Source organism: Notamacropus eugenii, chromosome 2 (genome assembly GCF_028372415.1).
Source record: "Notamacropus eugenii isolate mMacEug1 chromosome 2, mMacEug1.pri_v2, whole genome shotgun sequence".
Taxonomy (NCBI): Eukaryota; Metazoa; Chordata; class Mammalia; order Diprotodontia; family Macropodidae; genus Notamacropus; species Notamacropus eugenii.
In genome coordinates, this window is record NC_092873.1 from 448,287,482 (window position 1) to 448,294,901 (window position 7,420).

General features: G+C 37.7%; 1 pseudogene; it reads right to left on the bottom strand.

The window, feature by feature from the left end:
- Positions 1 to 1,203: 1,203 nt before the first annotated feature.
- On the bottom strand, positions 1,204 to 1,802 carry LOC140523169 (large ribosomal subunit protein eL19-like; annotated as a pseudogene).
- Positions 1,803 to 7,420: the final 5,618 nt, after the last annotated feature.

The window sequence follows — 7,420 nt, forward strand, 5'->3', positions numbered from 1 at the left end:
TTGCATAGAAGAATTAAAATGAATGGGAAAAATAATAAAACAAACCAAAATGTAATACAAAAGAAAATGATCTGCTATATTCTGTGATTGAATTCCCTAGTTCTTTCACTGGATGTGGAAGGCATTTTGCCTTAACAGACCATTGGGAACATTTTAAGTACTTGCATTGCAATGAAGTTCAAAGTCTACCAGAAAAAATCCTCGTATACTGTGGTTGTTGCTGTGTATAAAGTTCTCCTGGTTCTGCTCCTTTCACTCAGCATCAATTCATATGTCTGTCCAGGCCTCTCTGAATTCTTCCTGTTCATCATTTCTTACAGCACAATAATATTCCATTACATTCATATACAACAATTTATTCAGCCATTCCCCAATTGATGGACATCACCTTGATTTCCAGTTTTTGACCACTACAAAGAGAGGTGCTATAAACATTTTTGTACATGTGCGACCTTTTCGCATTTTTATGATCTCTTGGATCCTAGAAGCAGTATTACTGGGTCAACAATGGATTATTTTTCAATCTGAAGTTAGAAGAAGGAGATGGACAAAGGTTTACAGGCCCTGGACATAAGGTCTTGTGAAGAAGACACTGCATTGAGGTTTCCAGCATGTCCCCATGGGAGGCATAGGCAAGAGAGGATCCCCAATTCAACAGGGTCAGACTTGATAAAATGTAAGGAGCAGAAAGAAGAGTCAATTTGTAGTTCTGTCACTCTGATCTTTGAACACAATTTCAGATACAAAGCAAGGGACCTGTTCCTACAGATAGCCAGCTGGAAGGTGCATAACAGACCTTGGATGGGCTGCAGCCTTGAGCCCATGTTTTGGTATCCACAAGAATAGCATAGAGAAGCAGCTAATAGTTTTTTTTACCCCTGAACAAGATTAAGAATTTAATAATCAATCAATCAATATTTAGTAAGCACCTACTATGTACCAGAAATTGTGACAAATGCTGAGGATAAAAAAAAAAGAGGCAAAAGATAATCCCTATCCTCAATGCATTTATAATCTAAGAGGGTAGACAATATGCAAGCATATTACAAACAGTCTATATACATGATAAATAGAAAATAATTAGCAAGGAGAAAGAATTAAATTTGATAGGGGTTGGGAACTTCCCACAAATGACAGGATTTTATTTTACTTTATTTTTTGACAGTCTGTCAAGTTTGAATGTATGAGCCAAACAGAAGGGTACTATGTGCAGAGGAGATAGGGGAGGATCATTTCCTCCTCCTTGAACAAAGCCTTGATGATCTCCTCTTTCTTAGCCTGCAGACACCCTTCCTGATGCTTTTGTGCTTCCTTAGTCTTGGATTGATGAGCTTCAGCCTTTCTACTCCTTGTCTTCCTTCAGTTTATGAATGTGCTTCCTAAAGATCCACTTACTTTTTCACCACATTTCCCTTCACCTACAAGTTCAGGCTGTGGTACAAGTGGTTGTCAATCTTTTTGGGATTCATGGTATTTTCTTAGCAGACGGCACAGAGCACAAGATCCTCATTTGCTGCATCTAGGTCACCTTGTCAGGCATATAAGCACTGGCGGTACCCTTTCTCCTACTACTACCCATGTGCCTACCCTTCCATACAGCCAGAATATTTTTTCTGGCATCTGAGAGGAGAGTGCACAGGAATGAGCTTCCAAACGATAAGCCTATCTTTAATCAGCTTCCAGATCTGCTGATGGGAATTGGCACTAGAGATTTCTTTGGTCTCATTGGGGTCAAGTCATACCTTCTTTCCACATCAAAGAACACTAGAAGCAAGTCTCTTCTGAAGGTTGCACATACTCATGGCTGTAGCCCCAGCACAGAAAAGGAAAGTAGAGAGAAACGATGAGATTTTAGTTGAGAGCGTTCCAGTCATAGGGGACCACAAGGAAAAATATCCAGAGTCAAAAGTAATACCTTTTTAAATGAAAAGCAAGGACTCCAGTGTCACTGGATTAAAGACAGCATGATGGGAGCAAGGTGCAAAAAAAGGTAAAAAGGTAGAATTGGGCTGATAGTGAAGGGCTTTGAATTCCAAAGAGTGAATTTTTATTTGATCCTGGAGCTCATAGGGAGCATCTGGAATTTATGGAATAAGGAGGTGACATGGTTGCATCTGTACTTTAAGACAATCACTTTAGTGACTGGATGGAGACTAGATTAAATTGAAGAGAGACTTAAGGTAGGGAGACTCACCAGCAGGCTATTGTAATAGCCAAAGCATGAGGTGATGAGAGCCTGCTTCAGTGTAGTGGCAGTATTAGAGAGAAGGATATATTCTAGATATGTTGGAAAAGCTTTGGCAACAGATTGTACATGGAGGGCTGAGAAATAACGAGGAGGGAATATGATCTTTATATTATCAAGCTGAAGGACTGAAAGGATGGTGTTGCCCTTTTCAGTTATAAGAAAGTTAGAAGGGTGATGGGTTTAGAGGGAAAGATGAGATTAATTTAGGGCATGTTGAATTTAAGATGTCTATTGGACTTGCAGTTTGAGATATCTGAAGGGTAACTAGAGATAAATAACTGGAGGTCAGCAGACAGATTAGGACAATAGGAAGACTGGAGAATTACTGGCATAGAGATGGTAATTAAATTAATAGGAGTTGAGATAACCATGTGAAATAATATAAAGGTAAAAAGAAGAGGGCTTAGGACAGAATCTTGTGGGCCACCTATGATCTGGATGAAAATTCAGCGAAGACTAAGAATGAGTAGGAGAAGAAGAACCAGGAGAGAATATTTTCCTGAAATCTATAGAGAAGAATGTATCAAGAAATAAAAGATCATCAATGTCAAAGGCTAAAGAGAGGTTGAGAATAAAAATGAAGAAAAGGTCACTGGGCAATTAAGAGGTCAATGATAACTGGAGAGAGCAGTTTCAGTGGAATGATGAGGTTGGAAGCCTGGTTATAAGAAGTTATGAGAAGAATTCTTAAAATAAGAAACTGAGAGAAGAGAAAGTGGAGACATGCATTATAAATGGACTTTTCCAGGAATTTAGCCAAAAAGGGCCAAAGTAACATAAGACTATAAGTAGTGGGGATGGCAGGATTAAATGAGTATTTTCTTGTCAGAATGCAAGAGACATGGGCATGTTTCTAGGTCGCAAATAAGGAGCCTGCAGACAGAGAGAGTTAAAGACAACAAGAAAATCCTGTTTTGCTTCAGCTGAAGCAAAAAGGCAGAGGTAGCAATTATGATCTCAAACCAAAAATCATAGCCAATACAAATTTTAATAAAAGAGATAGCCTGCATAAATCAATTACTTGAATTTATTACATACCTGCAATATGTCAGGGACTGAACTAAGCATCAGATGTATAAAGAAAGGCCAAATACAGCAAAGAGGCCACTAAATAGAAGAATATAAGTAGAAGGAGGGAGAAAAAAATGTAAGAAAACTGGAAAATTAGGAAGGATCCATGTTATGAAAGAGTTTAAAAGTTTAATATTTTGTCAAAGAGGCAATCAGGAATCACTAAAGATAACAGAATAAAGGAGGTGGTTGGAGTGGCTGAGGTCACATGGTCAGGCCTCTTCTTTAGGAAGATACATTTTATACCCCCCCTTCCCCCTCTTTGAGGACCCACATGTAGTGCTTCCTTCTCTGGTAACTATGGTCAGATAGTTGGGGTCGAAGTGTCTGGTGAATTCAGGCAGAGTAAGCCATGTCTGTTGATCTCTAATTTCTCTGTATTTTCTTTGAAGTTCAGAGTGCCGACTTCACTGAAATTGGAGAATGATATATGTGCTTGGTTAAAGGATTGATACATGTACTTGATTAAGTGATTGTTAGCCCCTCAAAAGATGTCTTTCCTTTTACGAATGCAGATCCAAGAACCTGTAATAGCAGGCCCTCCCCCCCCCGTGTATGTTGGGGTGCTTACTAACACACTTCCCCAAAATGGCATGCAATCTTACATGGGCTCTACATATATATTTGTATTAAACACATTTTTACATTAGTCATGTTGCATAGAAGAAGTATAGATAATGGGAGAAACCATGAGAAAAACAAAACAAAACATAACCAAAGAGAAAATGGTCTGCTTCATTCTGCATTCCAACTCCATAGTTCTTTCTCTGGATGCAGATGGCATTTTCCATCATGAGTTCTTTGGAAATGTTTTAGGTCCTTGCATTGCTGAGAAGAGCTAAGTCTATGAAAACTGCTTCTCACACAGTGTGGCTGTAATGTACATAATGTTCTCCTGATTTTGCTCATTTCACTCAGCATCAGTTCACATAAGTCTTTCCAGGTTTTTCTGAAGTCCATCTATTCGTCATTTCTTATAGCACAATTGTATTCCATTACATTCATATACTACAATTAAGGACATGCATATTTCTTGTCTGAGTATAATGTCTTTATAAATATTGACCCTGTATTAAAGCATAAAACCTTGGAAACAGAGAAAAATACAAATTTTAAATATGTTCTTTATGAAACACAATTCAATGAAAATAATAAAAAATTAATTGGAGACTAAATAACTTAAGTATGATGATTTGGTGAGTAAAAGCACATATCATATAAACAGTAGATAATTTCATTAAAGATAATGAGAACAATAAAACAACATAGCAAAATGTTTAGTATGCAACCAAAGTATTCTTTTGATGAAAAAATATTTTTTTTAAAATATTTTATTAGTTTTTTTAAAAGTACACATCAATAAGTTGGACATGCAGGGCACCCAGGTGATGTAGTGTATAGAGCACTAGCCCTAGAATCATGGGGAACTGAATTCAAATCTGGCTTTAGACTATGTAACAGCTATGTAACCCTGGGCAAGTCACTTAACCTTGACTGCCTCCAAAAATAAATGGATATATAGAACATGCAATGGGAAAAATACTCTAAAATCCAACAAGTATTTTTAAATGAACACACACACAAAAAAAAAATAAAAGAGCTTACCAAAACTGAAATAAGAGCAAACACTGAATCAATAAATTAAAATAAGAACTCTTTTTAAAAAAAATATATATATATATATATATAACAGGCTTCTCTGAGGATGCCATATTCTAACATGGAGAGGGTATCCACAGGAGGTCCCAGTGAAGGGCTGTTGAATGTGCCCAAATTGATTGACACGGAACCCTATGTTTCCACTACCCTGTGGGTGTGGGTTGCCTCCTTTAATTGACTGCCTGTCTTTAAAAGTTGTGGGACTGCCTTTTCCTCTCTTCACTGCCATCTTTTCAGCTGAACTCTTTTTGATGTCTTCTATCTGCTACATCCTTACTTCCTATGTTCAGCATGGATACTATGAACTAAATTGGTAAGAGAGGAAATATATTCATTCCCAGCTCTCTTTTAACCTGAGTCCAAGAAATGAACCTGTGGGTATTAGCTTCTGTTTTATGTTCTTCATTTTCAGCTTCACACGACAGAGACAATCCTCGTGGATTGGCAAATTCAAACCATGATGACCTTGGAGCCAGGATTTCAAGGAGGGTGATTCAGTCAGCCAGTCCAGCATAGAAACCCTGAGAAACCAAGATGCCTAAGATTCGAGTATGGCAGGGTTTTAGACTTAGAACTAGAACTGTGCTCTATGACAACTCAGCTAAGCTGTGAACCTCATCATCTTTACCTTCCTGGAGTCCGAGGTATAAGGGGAGAGGGATTATTTCTCCTGCTTCTGGGGGGAGAGTATATTTCTGTATTTGTTATTGTAACTTTTTAAGTTAATACTCCTTTCTAAAAGGTGGTATACATATAAATGTGTGTATGTATATATAACATATATAGGTACTGTGTATATGATATATTTGTATATATATATCTATACATATGTGTACATATGTACATGTATGTACAAAACACATTTATATATGCATATATAAATGCATACATACTAAATCATTAGCTAATTTGAGTTTTAAAAATAAGTAAGAAAATCAAAGTATAAGTGTTATACATGAGAAATTGAAGGAGAAATCAACAGAGATAGAGACAGAGAGACAGAAAGAGAGAAAGCCATCCTTTTCACTCTCTTCTTTTCCTTTGAATATATTTTTTTTTTCTGTGTTACTGCAGGAGATTGGATGATAATGATTTTTTATTCTTTCTCACAAGTCTTTTCCACTAGCTCACCCAATAAAGCAATTGATAGTGAATTGGGGTTGAATGACAAGACAGGGGAAGACATGTGCTTAAATGTATCCTGAGGCTAGATCTTTCAAGACCAATAGATGGCAGAACCTAGAGCTTTGGTAATCTTCCTATTGAAGCACATAGCAAAAGTAGACATGTACATATAGTCCTAGTTTTAGAGTGAAACTAAAAGACAGTGTTCTTGAAACTCAAACTCTCATGAAGACGTAGGCACATTTCTATTTTCTAGGCATCATGATCCCAGAATCTAGTTTTTTAACCAGAGTAGAGAGGTTTCACAGAAGTACTAGCCTTGGAATTTACTTGGCAAAAAATAGCTATCTATCCATCCATCTATCCATCCATCCATCCACCCATCTCCTCTCCTCCCGTAACTCCCCTTCTCTTGTCTCCTCTGCTATTCTGCCCAGGGAAAGATAAACTCCATGGCCAAAAGCTGCCTTTTTTCTTTGGGCTTACTGGCTACATTTCTTGTTCAAAGATCAAGCCTTAAACCTAATTCACTCTGGAGCTCATAGACTGAACAACAAGTTCCCACTCACCTAGAACAGAATGGATGTAATAACTAAATAGTAATTTGAGTCTCTTTTACCCAGGAACCCTGAGGGTCTTTCTCTCCCAGTTTGATTTTTTTATTAAAGGGGCCATTCCTTGAGTAACTTAAAGAAGCCTCTTCATTGAATAGGTGTGCCTCACTCAAAGTTAAGATTGTGATATGACCTTGGCCTGAAAGGGCCAGGGTCTCTCATTGCATCGTGGGCCATCTCCAATCATTCTGATGAATATCATGCCACTGGACCCAGATGGCTTAGGAGAAGAAAGTGAGGTTGGTGATTTTGCACAGTTCTCCCTCACTCAAATCAAAGTCAACTGCAAGTCATGTATTATCTTGATGTGATGGTCCTCTTCGAGAATGAAGGACAAATACAAAAAAAACCCCATCTATCCATTCATCCATCCATCCATCCATCTCTCTCTCTCTCTCTCTCTCTCTCTCTCTCTCTCTCTCTCTCTCTCTCTCTCTCTCTCTCTCTCTCTCTCTCTCTCTCTCTCTCATCTATCTATCTATCTATCTATCTAATCTATCTTTTTATCTGTTTCTCTAGATATCCTAATATCCCCCAAATTAAGACTTTGGAAGTTTGGAGTTTGGAGTCCTCATCTTTTAGAGAGAGAAGGGGTATCTTAAATAGTTTGTTACTTGTAAAAGGGAAAGAAACACAAGGCCCCCATAGCTAAAATATCAGTGAAGGGAACATGTGACTCAGGGAAGCAAGAGATCTAGACCTT